Source organism: Heloderma suspectum, chromosome W (genome assembly GCF_057233095.1).
Source record: "Heloderma suspectum isolate Gila_16-S chromosome W, 16-S_ref, whole genome shotgun sequence".
NCBI lineage: Eukaryota > Metazoa > Chordata > Lepidosauria > Squamata > Helodermatidae > Heloderma > Heloderma suspectum.
The window spans coordinates 26,489,673-26,508,011 of record NC_139475.1 but is presented as its reverse complement, the minus strand read 5'-3'; positions in this window follow the sequence as shown (position 1 = coordinate 26,508,011).

Sequence of the window (18,339 nt, the reverse complement as noted above, 5' to 3'; positions counted from 1 at the left end):
CTAACCCTAGCCCAGACCCTATCCCTAAACCTATCCCTACCCCTAAACCTAACCCTAGCCCTAGCCCTAACCCCAACCCTAACCCTAGTCCTAGCGCTAACCCTAACGCTAACCCTAACCCTAGCCCTAGCCCTAGCTTTAACCCTAGCCCTAGCCCTAAACCTAACCCCAACCCCAACCCTAACCCTAACCCAAACCATAAACCTACCCCAAACCCTAACCCTAACCCTAACCCGAACCGAACCCGAACTCAAACCCTAACCCCAACCCCAACCACAACACAACACCAACCGCAACCACAACCGTAAACCTAATCCTAACCCTAACCCTAACCCTAACCTCTACCCCAACCCTAGCCCTAACTCTAACCCTAACCCTAACCCTAACCGTAACCCTAACCGTAACCCCAAACCTAACCCTAGCCCTAGCCCTAACATTAACCCTAACCCTAGCCCTAACCCTAGACCTTACCCTAACCCAAAGCCTACCACTAACACTAATACAAACCCTAACCATAACCGTTGCCCTAACCCTAATGCTTACCCTAGCCCTAACACTAACCAGAACCCTCACCCTAACCCTAGCCCTCACCCTATACCTAACCTTAACCCTAACCCTTGCCCTAGCCCAAGACCTAGCCATAGCCCTAACCCTAAAACTAGCCCTAGCCTTAGACCTAACCCTTGTCCGAACTCTAACCCTAACCATAGCCCTTGCCCTAACCCTTGCCCTAGCCCTAGCCCTAGCCCTAACCCTAACCCTAACCCAAGCCCTACCCCTAGCCCTAACCCTAGCCCTAACCGTAGCCCTAGCAGTAACCCTAGCCCTAGCCCGAACACTAACCCTAACCCAAACCCTAACCCTAACCCTAACTCTAACCTTAACCCTAACCCTAACCCTAACCCTAACCCTAACCCTCGACCTAACCCTAGCCCTAACCCTAATCCTAACGCTAACCATAACCCTAACCCTAACAAAAAAACATATCCCTAAACCTAAATCTCACCCTAACACTAGCCTTAGCCCTAACCCTCTCACTAACTGTAACCCTAACCCTAATCCTAGCCTAAACTCTATACCTAGCACTAACCCTAACCCAACACCTACCACTAACCCTAACCCTAACGCTAACCCAAACCCTAACCAGAACCAGAACCGTAACCCTAACCCTAACCCGAGCCCTAAACCTAACCCTAGCCCTAACCCTAACCCTAAGCCTAACCCTAGCGCTAACCCTAACCCTAACCCTAAACCTAACTATAGCCTTAACCCAAACCCTAGGCCTAGACCTAACCCTACCCCTACCCCTACCCCTAAACCAAACTGTAACCCTAAACTAAAACTGAACCCTAACCCTAACCCTAGCCCTAGCTCTAGTTCTAAACCTAGCCCTAACCCTGACCCTAGCCCTAGCCCTAACCCTAGACCTTACCCTAACTCAAAGCCTACCACTAACCCTAACACAAACCCTAACCATAACCGTAGCCCTAACCCTAATGCTAACCCTAGCCCTAACACTAACCAGAACCCTCACCCTAACCCTAGCCCTCAACCTATACCTAACCCGAACCCTAACCCTAACCCTAACCCTAACCCTAACCTAAGCCCTAACCCTAGCCCTAACCCTAGCCCTATCCGTAGCCCTAGCCCTAGCCCTAACCCTAACCCTAGCCCTAGCCCTAGCCCTAACCCTAACCCTAACACTAATTCTAACCCTATCCGGAACCCGAACCCAAACTCAAACCCTAACCCCAACCCCAACCACAACACGACACCAACCACAACCCCAACCGTAACCCTCACCCTAACCTCAACCCCAACCCCAGCCCTAACCCTAACCCTAAACCTAACCCTAGCCCTAACCCTAACTCTAACCCAAATCCTAAACCTAACCCAAACCCTAACCCTAGCCATAACCCTAACCCTAACCTTAGCCCAAACCCTAACCCTAGACCTAACCCTAACCCAAAGCCTACCACAAACCCTAACCCAAACCCTAACCATAACCATAGCCCTAACCCTGACCCTAACCGTAGCCCTAACCCTAATGCTAACCCTAGCCCTAACACTAACCCTAACCCTCACCCTAACCCTAGCCCTCACCCTAACCCTGACCCTAACCCTAACCCTAACCATAACCCTAACCATAGCCCTTGCCGTAACCCTTGCCGTAGCCCTAACCCTAGCCCTAACCCTAGTCGTAACCATAGCCCTAGCCCTAACCCTAACCCTAGCCCTAGCCCGAACCCTAACCCTAACCCTAACACTAACCCTAACCCTAACCCTAACCCTAACCATAACCCTAACCCTAACCCTAGACCTAACCCTAACCCTAACCCTAACCCTAACCCTAGCCCTAACCCTAAGCCTAACCCAAACCATATCCCTAAACCTAAGCCTAACCCTAACACTAGCCTTAGCCCTAACCCTCTCACTAACTGTAACCTAACCCTAATCATAGCCTAAACTCTATCCCTATCCCTAACCCTAACCCAACACCTACCACTAACCGTAACGCTAACCCAAACCCTAACCAGAACCAGAACCGTAACCCAAGACCTAACCCGAGCCCTAAACCTAACCCTAGCCCTAACCCTAACCCTAAGCCTAACCCTAGCGCTAACCCTAACCCTAACCCTAAACCTAACTATAGCCTTAACCCTAACCCTAGGCCTAGACCTAACCCTACCCCTATGCCTACCCCTAAACCAAACTGTAACCCTAAACTGAAACTGAACCCTAACCCTAACCCTAGCCCTAGCTCTAGTTCTAAACCTAGCCCTAACCCTTACCCTAGCCCTAGCCCTAACCCTAGACCTTACCCTAACCCAAAGCCTACCACTAACCCTAATACCAACCCTAACCATAACCGTAGCCCTAACCCTAATGCTTACCCTAGCCCTAACACTAACCAGAACCCTCACCCTAACCCTAGCCCTCACCCTATACCTAACCCTAACCCTAACCTTAACCCTTGCCCTAGCCATAGCCCTAACCCTAACACTAGCCCTAGCCTTAGCCCTAACCCTTGTCCGAGCCCTAACCCTAACCATAGCCGTAACCCTAACCCTACCCTAATCCTACCCCTACCCCTACCCCTAACCCTAACCGTAGCCCTGACCCTAATGCTAACCCTGGCCCTAACACTAACCCTAACCCTCACGCTAACCCTAGTCCTGACCCTCACACTAACCCCAACCATAACCCTAACCCGAACTCTAACCCTAATCATAGCCCTTGCCCTAACCCTTGCCCTAGCCCTAGCCCTAGCCCGAGCCCTAACCCTCACCCTAACCCTAACCCTAACCCTAACCCTAACCCTAACCATAGCCCTTGCCCTAACCCTTGCCCTAGCCCTAGCCCTAGCCCTAACCCTAACCCTAACCCAAGCCCTACCCCTAGCCCTAACCCTAGCCCTTACCGTAGCCCTAGCAGTAACCCTAGCCCTAGCCTGAACACTAACCCTAACCCAAACCCTAACCCTAACCCTAAACCTAACTCTAACCTTAACCCTAACCCTAACCCTAACCCTAACCCTAACCCTAACCCTCGACCTAACCCTAGCCCTAATCCTAATCCTAACGCTAACCATAACCCTAACCCTAACAAAAAACCATATCCCTAAACCTAACTCTCACCCTAACACTAGCCTTAGCCCTAACCCTCTCACTAACTGTAACCCTAACCCTAATCTTAGCCTAAACTCTATCCCTATCCCTAACCCTAACCCAACACCTACCACTAACCCTAACGCTAACCCAAACCCTAACCAGAACCAGAACCGTAACCCTAACCCTAACCCGAGCCCTAAACCTAACCCTAGCCCTAACCCTAACCCTAACCCTAAGCCTAACCCTAGCGCTAACCCTAACCCTAACCCTAAACCTAACTATAGCCTTAACCCAAACCCTAGGCCTAGACCTAACCCTACCCCTACCCCTACCCCTAAACCAAACTGTAACCCTAAACTAAAACTGAACCCTAACCCTAACCCTAGCCCTAGCTCTAGTTCTAAACCTAGCCCTAACCCTGACCCTAGCCCTAGCCCTAACCCTAGACCTTACCCTAACTCAAAGCCTACCACTAACCCTAACACAAACCCTAACCATAACTGTAGACCTAACCCTAATGCTAACCCTAACCCTAGCCCTAACACTAACCAGAACCCTCACCCTAACCCTAGCCCTCACCCTATACCTAACCCGAACCCTAAACCTTAACCCTAACCCTAACCCTAACCTAAGCCCTAACCCTAGCCCTAACGCTAGCCCTATACGTAGCCCTAGCCCTAGCCCTAGCCCTAACCCTAGCCCTAGCCCGAACCCGAACCCGAACCCTAACCCTAACCCTAACCCTAACCCTAGCCCAAAGCGTCACCCTAACGATAACCCTAACCCTAGACCTAACCCTAACCCTAACCCTAAACCTCACCCTAGCCCTAACCCTAACCCTAACACTAACCCTAACTCTAACCCTAAGCATAGCCCTTGCCCTAACCCTTGCCCTAGCCCTAGCCCTAACCCTCACCCTAACCCTAACCCTAACCCTAACCCTAACCCTAACCCTAACCATAGCCCTTGCCTAACCCTTGCCCTAGCCCTAGCCCTAGCCCTAACCCTAACCCAAGCCCTAACCCTAGCCCTAACCCTAGCCCTAACCTTAGCCCTAACTGTAGCCCTAGCAGTAACCCTAGCCCTAGCCCGAACACTAACCCTAACCCTAACACAAACCCTAACCCTAACCCTAACTCTAACCTTAACCCTAACCCTAACCTTAACCCTAACCCTAACCCTAACCCTTAACCCTAACCCTAGGCCTAGACCTAACCCTACCCCTATGCCTACCCCTAAACCAAACTGTAACCCTAAACTGAAACTGAACCCTAACCCTAACCCTAGCCCTAGCTCTAGTTCTAAACCTAGCCCTAACCCTTACCCTAGCCCTAGCCCTAACCCTAGACCTTACCCTAACCCAAAGCCTACCACTAACCCTAATACCAACCCTAACCAAAACCGTAGCCCTAACCCTAATGCTTACCCTAGCCCTAACACTAACCAGAACCCTCACCCTAACCCTAGCCCTCACCCTATACCTAACCCTAACCCTAACCTTAACCCTTGCCCTAGCCATAGCCCTAACCCTAACACTAGCCCTAGCCTTAGCCCTAACCCTTGTCCGAGCCCTAACCCTAACCATAGCCGTAACCCTAACCCTACCCTAATCCTACCCCTAACCCTACCCCTAACCCTAACCGTAGCCCTGACCCTAATGCTAACCCTGGCCCTAACACTAACCCTAACCCTCACGCTAACCCTAGTCCTGACCCTCACCCTAACCCCAACCATAACCCTAACCCGAACTCTAACCCTAATCATAGCCCTTGCCCTAACCCTTGCCCTAGCCCTAGCCCGAGCCCTAACCCTCACCCTAACCCTAACCCTAACCCTAACCCTAACCATAGCCCTTGCCCTAACCCTTGCCCTAGCCCTAGCCCTAGCCCTAACCCTAACCCTAACCCAAGCCCTACCCCTAGCCCTAACCCTAGCCCTTACCGTAGCCCTAGCAGTAACCCTAGCCCTAGCCTGAACACTAACCCTAACCCAAACCCTAACCCTAACCCTAAACCTAACTCTAACCTTAACCCTAACCCTAACCTTAACCCTAACCCTAACCCTAACCCTCGACCTAACCCTAGCCCTAATCCTAATCCTAACGCTAACCATAACCCTAACCCTAACAAAAAACCATATCCCTAAACCTAACTCTCACCCTAACACTAGCCTTAGCCCTAACCCTCTCACTAACTGTAACCCTAACCCTAATCCTAGCCTAAACTCTATCCCTAGCCCTAACCCTAACCCAACACCTACCACTAACCCTAACGCTAACCCAAACCCTAACCGGAACCAGAACCGTAACCCTAACCCTAACCCGAGCCCTAAACCTAACCCTAGCCCTAACCCTAACCCTAAGCCTAACCCTAGCGCTAACCCTAACCCTAACCCTAAACCTAACTATAGCCTTAACCCAAACCCTAGGCCTAGACCTAACCCTACCCCTACCCCTACCCCTAAACCAAACTGTAACCCTAAACTAAAACTGAACCCTAACCCTAACCCTAGCCCTAGCTCTAGTTCTAAACCTAGCCCTAACCCTGACCCTAGCCCTAGCCCTAACCCTAGACCTTACCCTAACTCAAAGCCTACCACTAACCCTAACACAAACCCTAACCATAACTGTAGACCTAACCCTAATGCTAACCCTAACCCTAGCCCTAACACTAACCAGAACCCTCACCCTAACCCTAGCCCTCACCCTATACCTAACCCGAACCCTAAACCTTAACCCTAACCCTAACCCTAACCTAAGCCCTAACCCTAGCCCTAACGCTAGCCCTATACGTAGCCCTAGCCCTAGCCCTAGCCCTAACCCTAGCCCTAGCCCGAACCCGAACCCGAACCCTAACCCTAACCCTAACCCTAACCCTAGCCCAAAGCGTCACCCTAACGATAACCCTAACCCTAGACCTAACCCTAACCCTAACCCTAAACCTCACCCTAGCCCTAACCCTAACCCTAACCCTAACCCTAACCCTAACTCTAACCCTAAGCATAGCCCTTGCCCTAACCCTTGCCCTAGCCCTAGCCCTAACCCTCACCCTAACCCTAACCCTAACCCTAACCCTAACCCTAACCATAGCCCTTGCCTAACCCTTGCCCTAGCCCTAGCCCTAGCCCTAACCCTAACCCAAGCCCTAACCCTAGCCCTAACCCTAGCCCTAACCTCAGCCCTAACTGTAGCCCTAGCAGTAACCCTAGCCCTAGCCCGAACACTAACCCTAACCCTAACACAAACCCTAACCCTAACCCTAACTCTAACCTTAACCCTAACCCTAACCTTAACCCTAACCCTAACCCTCGACCTAACCCTAGCCCTAACCCTAATCCTAACGCTAACCATAACCCTAACCCTAACAAAAAACCGTATCCCTAAACCTAAATCTCACCCTAACACTAGCCTTAGCCCTAACCCTCTCACTAACTGTAACCTAACCCTAATCCTAGCCTAAACTCTATCCCTAGCCCTAACCCTAACCCAACACCTACCACTAACCGTAACGCTAACCCAAACCCTAACCAGAACCAGAACCGTAACCCTAAACCTAACCCGAGCCCTAAACCTAACCCTAGCCCTAACCCTAACCCTAAGCCTAACCCTAGCGCTAACCCTAACCCTAACCCTAAACCTAACTATAGCCTTAACCCTAACCCTAGGCCTAGACCTAACCCTACCCCTACCCCTAAACCAAACTGTAACCCTAAACTGAAACTGAACCCTAACCCTAACCCTAGCCCTAGCTCTAGTTCTAAACCTAGCCCTAACCCTGACCCTAGCCCTAGCCCTAACCCTAGACCTTACCCTAACTCAAAGCCTACCACTAACCCTAACACAAACCCTAACCATAACCGTAGCCCTAACCCTAATGCTAACCCTAGCCCTAACACTAACCAGAACCCTCACCCTAACCCTAGCCCTCAACCTATACCTAACCCGAACCCTAACCCTAACCCTAACCCTAACCCTAACCTAAGCCCTAACCCTAGCCCTAACCCTAGCCCTATCCGTAGCCCTAGCCCTAGCCCTAACCCTAACCCTAGCCCTAGCCCTAGCCCTAACCCTAACCCTAACACTAATTCTAACCCTATCCGGAACCCGAACCCAAACTCAAACCCTAACCCCAACCCCAACCACAACACGACACCAACCACAACCCCAACCGTAACCCTCACCCTAACCTCAACCCCAACCCCAGCCCTAACCCTAACCCTAACCCTAAACCTAACCCTAGCCCTAACCCTAACTCTAACCCAAATCCTAAACCTAACCCAAACCCTAACCCTAGCCATAACCCTAACCCTAACCTTAGCCCAAACCCTAACCCTAGACCTAACCCTAACCCAAAGCCTACCACAAACCCTAACCCAAACCCTAACCATAACCATAGCCCTAACCCTGACCCTAACCGTAGCCCTAACCCTAATGCTAACCCTAGCCCTAACACTAACCCTAACCCTCACCCTAACCCTAGCCCTCACCCTAACCCTGACCCTAACCCTAACCCTAACCATAACCCTAACCATAGCCCTTGCCGTAACCCTTGCCGTAGCCCTAACCCTAGCCCTAACCCTAGTCGTAACCATAGCCCTAGCCCTAACCCTAGCCCTAGCCCGAACCCTAACCCTAACCCTAACACTAACCCTAACCCTACCCCTACCCCTAAACCAAACTGTAACCCTAAACTGAAACTGAACCCTAACCCTAACCCTAGCCCTAGCTCTAGTTCTAAACCTAGCCCTAAACCTTACCCTAGCCCTAGCCCTAACCCTAGACCTTACCCTAACCCAAAGCCTACCACTAACCCTAATACAAACCCTCGCCCTAACCGTAGCCCTCACCCTATACCTAACCCTAACCCTAACCCTAACCCTTGCCCTAGCCCAAGCCCTAGCCATAGCCCTAACCCTAACACTAGCCCTAGCCTTAGCCCTAACCCTTGTCCGAGCCCTAACCCTAACCATAGCCGTAACCCTAACCCTACCCTAATCCTACCCCTACCCCTTCCCATAACCCTAACCGTAGCCCTGACCCTAATGCTAACCCTGGCCCTAACACTAACCCTAACCCTCACCCTAACCCTAGTCCTGACCCTCACCCTAACCCCAACCGTAACCCTAACCCGATCTCTAACCCTAACCATAGCCCTTGCCCTAACCCTTGCCCTAGCCCTAGCCCGAGCCCTAACCCTCACCCTAACCCTAACCCTAACCCTAACCCTTACCCTAACCCTAACCATAGCCCTTGCCCTAACCCTTGCCCTAGCCCTAGCCCTAGCCCTAACCCTAACCCTAACCCAAGCCCTACCCCTAGCCCTAACCCTAGCCCTTACCGTAGCCCTAGCAGTAACCCTAGCCCTAGCCTGAACACTAACCCTAACACAAACCCTAACCCTAACCCTAAACCTAACTCTAACCTTAACCCTAACCCTAACCCTAACCCTAACCCTAACCCTAACCCTCGACCTAACCCTAGCCCTAATCCTAATCCTAACGCTAACCATAACCCTAACCCTAACAAAAAACCATATCCCTAAACCTAACTCTCACCCTAACACTAGCCTTAGCCCTAACCCTCTCACTAACTGTAACCCTAACCCTAATCCTAGCCTAAACTCTATCCCTATCCCTAACCCTAACCCAACACCTACCACTAACCCTAACGCTAACCCAAACCCTAACCAGAACCAGAACCGTAACCCTAACCCTAACCCGAGCCCTAAACCTAACCCTAGCCCTAACCCTAACCCTAAGCCTAACCCTAGCGCTAACCCTAACCCTAACCCTAAACCTAACTATAGCCTTAACCCAAACCCTAGGCCTAGACCTAACCCTACCCCTACCCCTACCCCTAAACCAAACTGTAACCCTAAACTAAAACTGAACCCTAACCCTAACCCTAGCCCTAGCTCTAGTTCTAAACCTAGCCCTAACCCTGACCCTAGCCCTAGCCCTAACCCTAGACCTTACCCTAACTCAAAGCCTACCACTAACCCTAACACAAACCCTAACCATAACCGTAGCCCTAACCCTAATGCTAACCCTAACCCTAGCCCTAACACTAACCAGAACCCTCACCCTAACCCTAGCCCTCACCCTATACCTAACCCGAACCCTAAACCTTAACCCTAACCCTAACCCTAACCTAAGCCCTAACCCTAGCCCTAACGCTAGCCCTACACGTAGCCCTAGCCCTAGCCCTAGCCCTAACCCTAGCCCTAGCCCGAACCCGAACCCGAACCCTAACCCTAACCCTAACCCTAACCCTAGCCCAAAGTGTCACCCTAACGATAACCCTAACCCTAGACCTAACCCTAACCCTAACCCTAAACCTCACCCTAGCCCTAACCCTAACCCTAACCCTAACCCTAACTCTAACCCTAAGCATAGCCCTTGCCCTAACCCTTGCCCTAGCCCTAGCCCTAACCCTCACCCTAACCCTAACCCTAACCCTAACCCTAACCCTAACCATAGCCCTTGCCTAACCCTTGCCCTAGCCCTAGCCCTAGCCCTAACCCTAACCCAAGCCCTAACCCTAGCCCTAACCCTAGCCCTAACCTTAGCCCTAACTGTAGCCCTAGCAGTAACCCTAGCCCTAGCCCGAACACTAACCCTAACCCTAACACAAACCCTAACCCTAACCCTAACTCTAACCTTAACCCTAACCCTAACCTTAACCCTAACCCTAACCCTCGACCTAACCCTAGCCCTAACCCTAATCCTAACGCTAACCATAACCCTAACCCTAACAAAAAACCGTATCCCTAAACCTAAATCTCACCCTAACACTAGCCTTAGCCCTAACCCTCTCCCTAACTGTAACCTAACCCTAATCCTAGCCTAAACTCTATCCCTAGCCCTAACCCTAACCCAACACCTACCACTAACCGTAACGCTAACCCAAACCCTAACCAGAACCAGAACCGTAACCCTAAACCTAACCCGAGCCCTAAACCTAACCCTAGCCCTAACCCTAACCCTAAGCCTAACCCTAGCGCTAACCCTAACCCTAACCCTAAACCTAACTATAGCCTTAACCCTAACCCTAGGCCTAGACCTAACCCTACCCCTACCCCTAAACCAAACTGTAACCCTAAACTGAAACTGAACCCTAACCCTAACCCTAGCCCTAGCTCTAGTTCTAAACCTAGCCCTAAACCTTACCCTAGCCCTAGCCCTAACCCTAGACCTTACCCTAACCCAAAGCCTACCACTAACCCTAATACAAACCCTCGCCCTAACCGTAGCCCTCACCCTATACCTAACCCTAACCCTAACCCTAACCCTTGCCCTAGCCCAAGCCCTAGCCATAGCCCTAACCCTAACACTAGCCCTAGCCTTAGCCCTAACCCTTGTCCGAGCCCTAACCCTAACCATAGCCGTAACCCTAACCCTACCCTAATCCTACCCCTACCCCTTCCCATAACCCTAACCGTAGCCCTGACCCTAATGCTAACCCTGGCCCTAACACTAACCCTAACCCTCACCCTAACCCTAGTCCTGACCCTCACCCTAACCCCAACCGTAACCCTAACCCGATCTCTAACCCTAACCATAGCCCTTGCCCTAACCCTTGCCCTAGCCCTAGCCCTAGCCCGAGCCCTAACCCTCACCCTCACCCTAACCCTAACCCTAACCCTAACCATAGCCCTTGCCCTAACCCTTGCCCTAGCCCTAGCCCTAGCCCTAACCCTAACCCTAACCCAAGCCCTACCCCTAGCCCTAACCCTAGCCCTTACCATAGCCCTAGCAGTAACCCTAGCCCTAGCCTGAACACTAACCCTAACCCAAACCCTAACCCTAACCCTAACCCTAACTCTAACCTTAACCCTAACCCTAACCCTAACCCTAACCCTAACCCTAACCCTAACCCTAACCCTCGACCTAACCCTAGCCGTAACCCTAATCCTAACGCTAACCATAACCCTAACCCTAACAAAAAACCATATCCCTAAACCTAACTCTCACCCTAACACTAGCCTTAGCCCTAACCCTCTCACTAACTGTAACCCTAACCCTAATCCTAGCCTAAACTCTATCCCTAGCCCTAACCCTAACCCAACACCTACCACTAACCCTAACGCTAACCCAAACCCTAACCGGAACCAGAACCGTAACCCTAACCCTAACCCGAGCCCTAAACCTAACCCTAGCCCTAACCCTAACCCTAAGCCTAACCCTAGCGCTAACCCTAACCCTAACCCTAAACCTAACTATAGCCTTAACCCAAACCCTAGGCCTAGACCTAACCCTACCCCTACCCCTACCCCTAAACCAAACTGTAACCCTAAACTAAAACTGAACCCTAACCCTAACCCTAGCCCTAGCTCTAGTTCTAAACCTAGCCCTAACCCTGACCCTAGCCCTAGCCCTAACCCTAGACCTTACCCTAACTCAAAGCCTACCACTAACCCTAACACAAACCCTAACGATAACCGTAGACCTAACCCTAATGCTAACCCTAGCCCTAACACTAACCAGAACCCTCACCCTAACCCTAGCCCTCACCCTATACCTAACCCTAACCCTAAACCTAACCCTTGCCCTAGCCCAAGCCCTAGCCATAGCCCTAACCCTAACACTAGCCCTAGCCTTAACCCTAACCCTTATCCGAGCCCTAACCCTAACCATAGCCATAACCCTAACCCTACCCTAATCCTACCCCGACCCCTTCCCATAACCCTAACCGTAGCCCTGACCCTAATGCTAACCCTGCCCCTAACACTAACCCTAACCCTCACCCTAACCCTAGTCCTGACCCTCACCCTAACCCCAACCGTAACCCTAACCCGATCTCTAACCCTAATCATAGCCCTTGCCCTAACCCTTGCCCTAACCCTTGCCCTAGCCCTAGCCCTAGCCCTAGCCCTAACCCTCACCCTAACCCTAACCCTAACCCTAACCCTAACCCTAACCATAGCCCTTGCCCTAACCCTTGCCCTAGCCCTAGCCCTAGACCTAAAACTAACCCTAACCCAAGCCCTAACCCTAGCCCTAACCCTAGCCCTAACCGTAGCCCTAGCAGTAACCCTAGCCCTAGCCCGAACACTAACCCTAACCCTAACCCAAACCCTAACGCTAACCCTAACTCTAACCTTAACCCTAACCCTAACCCTAACCCTAACGCTAACCCAAACCCTAACCAGAACCGTAACCCTAACCCTAACCCGAGCCCTAAACCTAACCCTAGCCCTAACCCTAACCCTAAGCCTAACCCTAGCACTAACCCTAACCCTAACCCTAAACCTAACTTTAGCCTTAACCCTAACCCTAGGCCTAGACATACCTTACCCCTACCCCTACCCCTACCCATAAACCAAACTGTAACCCTAAACTAAAACTGAACCCTAACCCTAACCTTAGCCCTAGCTCTAGTTCTACCCCTAGCCCTAACCCTTACCCTAGCCCTAGCCCTAACCCTAGACCTTACCCTAACTCAAAGCCTACCACTAACCCTAACACAAATCCTAACCATAACCGTAGCCCTAACCTTAATGCTAACCCTAGCCCTAACACTAACCAGAACCCTCAACCTAACCCTAGCACTCACCCTATACCTAACCCGAACCCTAACCCTAACCCTAACCCTAACCTAAGCCCTAACCCTAGCCCTAACCCTAGCCCTATCCGTAGCCCTAGCCCTAGCCCTAACCCTAGCCCTAGCCCTAACCCTAGACCTTACCCTAACTCAAAGCCTACCACTAACCCTAACACAAACCCTAACCATAACCGTAGCCCTAACCCTAATGCTAACCCTAGCCCTAACACTAACCAGAACCCTCACCCTAGCCCTAGCCCTAGCCCTAACCCTAACCCTAGCCCTAGCCCGAACCCTAAGCCTAAGCCTAACCCTAACCCTAACCCTAACCCTAACCCTAGCCCAAAGCGTCACCCTAACGATAACCCTAACCCTAGAGCTAACCCTAACCCTAACCCTAACCCTAAACATCACCCTAGCCCTAACCCTAACCCTAACCCTTACCCTAACCCTAACCCTAACCCAAACAGTATCCCTAACCCTAAGCATAACCCTAGGCTTAGCCCTAACCCTCTCACTTACAATAACCCTAACCCTAACCCTAGCCCCAACCCTGACCCTAGCCCTAACCCTAACTCAACCCCTACCACTAACCCTAACCCTAACCCAAACCCTAACCCTAACCGTAACCCTAACCATAACCCGAGCCCTAAACCTAACCCTATCCCTAACCCTAAACGTAACCCTAGCGCTAACCCTAACGCTAACCCTAACCCTAAACCTAACCTTAGCCCTAATTCTAACCCTAGGCCTAGCCCTAACCCTAGCCCTAGCCCTACCCTAGCCCTACCCCTAACTCAAACTGTAACCCTAAACTGAACCTGAACCCTAACGCTAGCCCTAACTCTAGCTCTAACGCATGTCCTAACCGTTACCCTAGCCCTAGCCCTAGCGCTAACACGAGCCCTAGCCCTAATCCTAACCCTAACCCTAACCCAAACCCTAACCCAAACCCTAGCCCTAACCCTAACCCAAAGCCTACCACTAAACCTAACCAAAACCCTAACCATAATCATAACCCTAACCCTAACCCTAGCCCTCACCCTAATGATAACCCTAGCCCTAACCCTAACCCTAAAACTAACCCTCACCCCTAACCTAGCCCTCACCCTCACCCTAACTCTACTCCTAACCCTAAACCTCACCGAACCCTAACCCTAGCCATAACGCTAGCCCTAACCGTAGCCCTAGCCCTAGCCCTAACCCTAACCCTAACCCTAAACCTAAACCTAACTCTAACGCTAACGCTAACGCCAGCCCTAACCCTAATGCTAACCCTAGCCGTAACCCTCACCCTCACCCTCACCCTAACCATAGCCCTCACACTGACCCTAAACCTAACCGTAACAATAGCCCTTGACCTAACCCTTGCCCTATCCCTATCCCTATCCCTAGTCCTAGCCCTAGCCCTATCCCTATCCCTGTCCCTATCCCTAGTCCTAGCCCTAGCCCTAACCCTAGCCCTAGCCCTAACCCTAACCCTAACCCTAACCCTAAACATAACCCAAGCCCTAACCCTAGCCGTAGCCCTAACCCCACCCTAACCCTAACCCGAACTCTAGCCCTAACCCGAACCATAGCCCTAACCCTAACCCTAACCCTAGCCCTAGCCCTAGCCCTAGCCCTAGCCCTATACCTAGCCCTAGCCCGAGCCTTAACCCTAAACCTAACCCTAGCCCAGACCCTATCCCTAAACCTATCCCTACCCCTACACCTAACCCTATCCCTAACCCTAAACGTAACCCTAGCGCTAACCCTAGCGCTAACCCTAACCCTAAACCTAACCTTAGCCCTAATTGTAACCCTAGGCCTAGCCCTAACCCTAGCCCTACCCCTACCCTACCCCTACCCCTAACTCAAACTGTAACCCTAAACTGAACCTAAACCCTAACGCTAGCCCTAACTCTAGCTCTAACGCATGTCCTAACCGTTACCCTAGCCCTAGTCCTAACACTAGCCCTAGCCCTAATCCTAACCCTAACCCTAACCCAAACCCTAACCCAAACCCTAGCCCTAACCCTAACCCAAAGCCTACCACTAAACCTAACCAAAACCCTAACCATAATCATAAACCTAACCCTAACCCTAGCCGTAACCCTAATGATAACCCTAGCCCTAACCCTAACCCTAAAACTAACCCTCACCCTAAACCTAGCCCTCACCCTAACCCTAACTCTACTCCTAACCCTAAACCTCACCAAACCCTAACCCTAGCCATAACGCAAGCCCTAACCGTAGGCCTAGCCCTAGCCCTAACCCTAACCCTAACCCTAACCCTAACCCTAAACCTAAACCTAACTCTAATGCTAACGCTAACGCCAGCCCTATCCCTAATGCTAACCCTAGCCGTAACCCTCACCCTCACCCTAACCATAGCCCTCACACTGACCCTAAACTTAACCGTAACAATAGCCCTTGACCTAACCCTTGCCCTAGCCCTAGCCCTATCCCTAGCCCTAGTCCTATCCCTATCCCTATCCCTATCCCTATCCCTATCCCTATCCCTATCCCTAGTCCTATCCCTATCCCTAACCCTAACCCAAGCCCAAACCCTAGCCGTAGCCCTAACCCCACCCTAACCCTAACCCGAACTCTAGCCCTAACCCGAACCCTAGCCCTAACCCTAACACTAACCCTAGCCCTAGCCCTAGCCCTATCCCTATCCCTATCCCTATCCCTAGACCTAGCCCTAGCCCTAGCCCGAGCCTTAACCCTAAACCTAACCCTAGCCCAGACCCTATCCCTAAACCTATCCCTACCCCTAAACCTAACCCTAGCCCTAGCCCTAACCCCAACCCTAACCCTAGTCCTAGCGCTAACCCTAACGCTAACCCTAACCCTAGCCCTAGCCCTAGCTTTAACCCTAGCCCTAGCCCTAAACCTAACCCCAACCCCAACCCTAACCCTAACCCAAACCATAAACCTACCCCAAACCCTAACCCTAACCCTAACCCGAACCGAACCCGAACTCAAACCCTAACCCCAACCCCAACCACAACACAACACCAACCGCAACCACAACCGTAAACCTAATCCTAACCCTAACCCTAACCCTAACCTCTACCCCAACCCTAGCCCTAACTCTAACCCTAACCCTAACCCTAACCGTAACCCTAACCGTAACCCCAAACCTAACCCTAGCCCTAGCCCTAACATTAACCCTAACCCTAGCCCTAACCCTAGACCTTACCCTAACCCAAAGCCTACCACTAACACTAATACAAACCCTAACCATAACCGTTGCCCTAACCCTAATGCTTACCCTAGCCCTAACACTAACCAGAACCCTCACCCTAACCCTAGCCCTCACCCTATACCTAACCTTAACCCTAACCCTTGCCCTAGCCCAAGACCTAGCCATAGCCCTAACCCTAAAACTAGCCCTAGCCTTAGACCTAACCCTTGTCCGAACTCTAACCCTAACCATAGCCCTTGCCCTAACCCTTGCCCTAGCCCTAGCCCTAGCCCTAACCCTAACCCTAACCCAAGCCCTACCCCTAGCCCTAACCCTAGCCCTAACCGTAGCCCTAGCAGTAACCCTAGCCCTAGCCCGAACACTAACCCTAACCCAAACCCTAACCCTAACCCTAACTCTAACCTTAACCCTAACCCTAACCCTAACCCTAACCCTAACCCTCGACCTAACCCTAGCCCTAACCCTAATCCTAACGCTAACCATAACCCTAACCCTAACAAAAAAACATATCCCTAAACCTAAATCTCACCCTAACACTAGCCTTAGCCCTAACCCTCTCACTAACTGTAACCCTAACCCTAATCCTAGCCTAAACTCTATACCTAGCACTAACCCTAACCCAACACCTACCACTAACCCTAACCCTAACGCTAACCCAAACCCTAACCAGAACCAGAACCGTAACCCTAACCCTAACCCGAGCCCTAAACCTAACCCTAGCCCTAACCCTAACCCTAAGCCTAACCCTAGCGCTAACCCTAACCCTAACCCTAAACCTAACTATAGCCTTAACCCAAACCCTAGGCCTAGACCTAACCCTACCCCTACCCCTACCCCTAAACCAAACTGTAACCCTAAACTAAAACTGAACCCTAACCCTAACCCTAGCCCTAGCTCGAGTTCTAAACCTAGCCCTAACCCTGACCCTAGCCCTAGCCCTAACCCTAGACCTTACCCTAACTCAAAGCCTACCACTAACCCTAACACAAACCCTAACCATAACCGTAGCCCTAACCCTAATGCTAACCCTAGCCCTAACACTAACCAGAACCCTCACCCTAACCCTAGCCCTCAACCTATACCTAACCCGAACCCTAACCCTAACCCTAACCCTAACCCTAACCTAAGCCCTAACCCTAGCCCTAACCCTAGCCCTATCCGTAGCCCTAGCCCTAGCCCTAACCCTAACCCTAGCCCTAGCCCTAACCCTAACCCTAACACTAATTCTAACCCTATCCGGAACCCGAACCCAAACTCAAACCCTAACCCCAACCCCAACCACAACACGACACCAACCACAACCCCAACCGTAACCCTCACCCTAACCTCAACCCCAACCCCAGCCCTAACCCTAACCCTAACCCTAAACCTAACCCTAGCCCTAACCCTAACTCTAACCCAAATCCTAAACCTAACCCAAACCCTAACCCTAGCCATAACCCTAACCCTAACCTTAGCCCAAACCCTAACCCTAGACCTAACCCTAACCCAAAGCCTACCACAAACCCTAACCCAAACGCTAACCATAACCATAGCCCTAACCCTGACCCTAACCGTAGCCCTAACCCTAATGCTAACCCTAGCCCTAACACTAACCCTAACCCTCACCCTAACCCTAGCCCTCACCCTAACCCTGACCCTAACCCTAACCATAACCCTAACCATAGCCCTTGCCGTAACCCTTGCCGTAGCCCTAACCCTAGCCCTAACCCTAGTCGTAACCATAGCCCTAGCCCTAACCCTAACCCTAGCCCTAGCCCGAACCCTAACCCTAACCCTAACACTAACCCTAACCCTAACCCTAACCCTAACCATAACCCTAACCCTAACCCTAGACCTAACCCTAACCCTAACCCTAACCCTAACCCTAGCCCTAACCCTAAGCCTAACCCAAACCATATCCCTAAACCTAAGCCTAACCCTAACACTAGCCTTAGCCCTAACCCTCTCACTAACTGTAACCTAACCCTAATCATAGCCTAAACTCTATC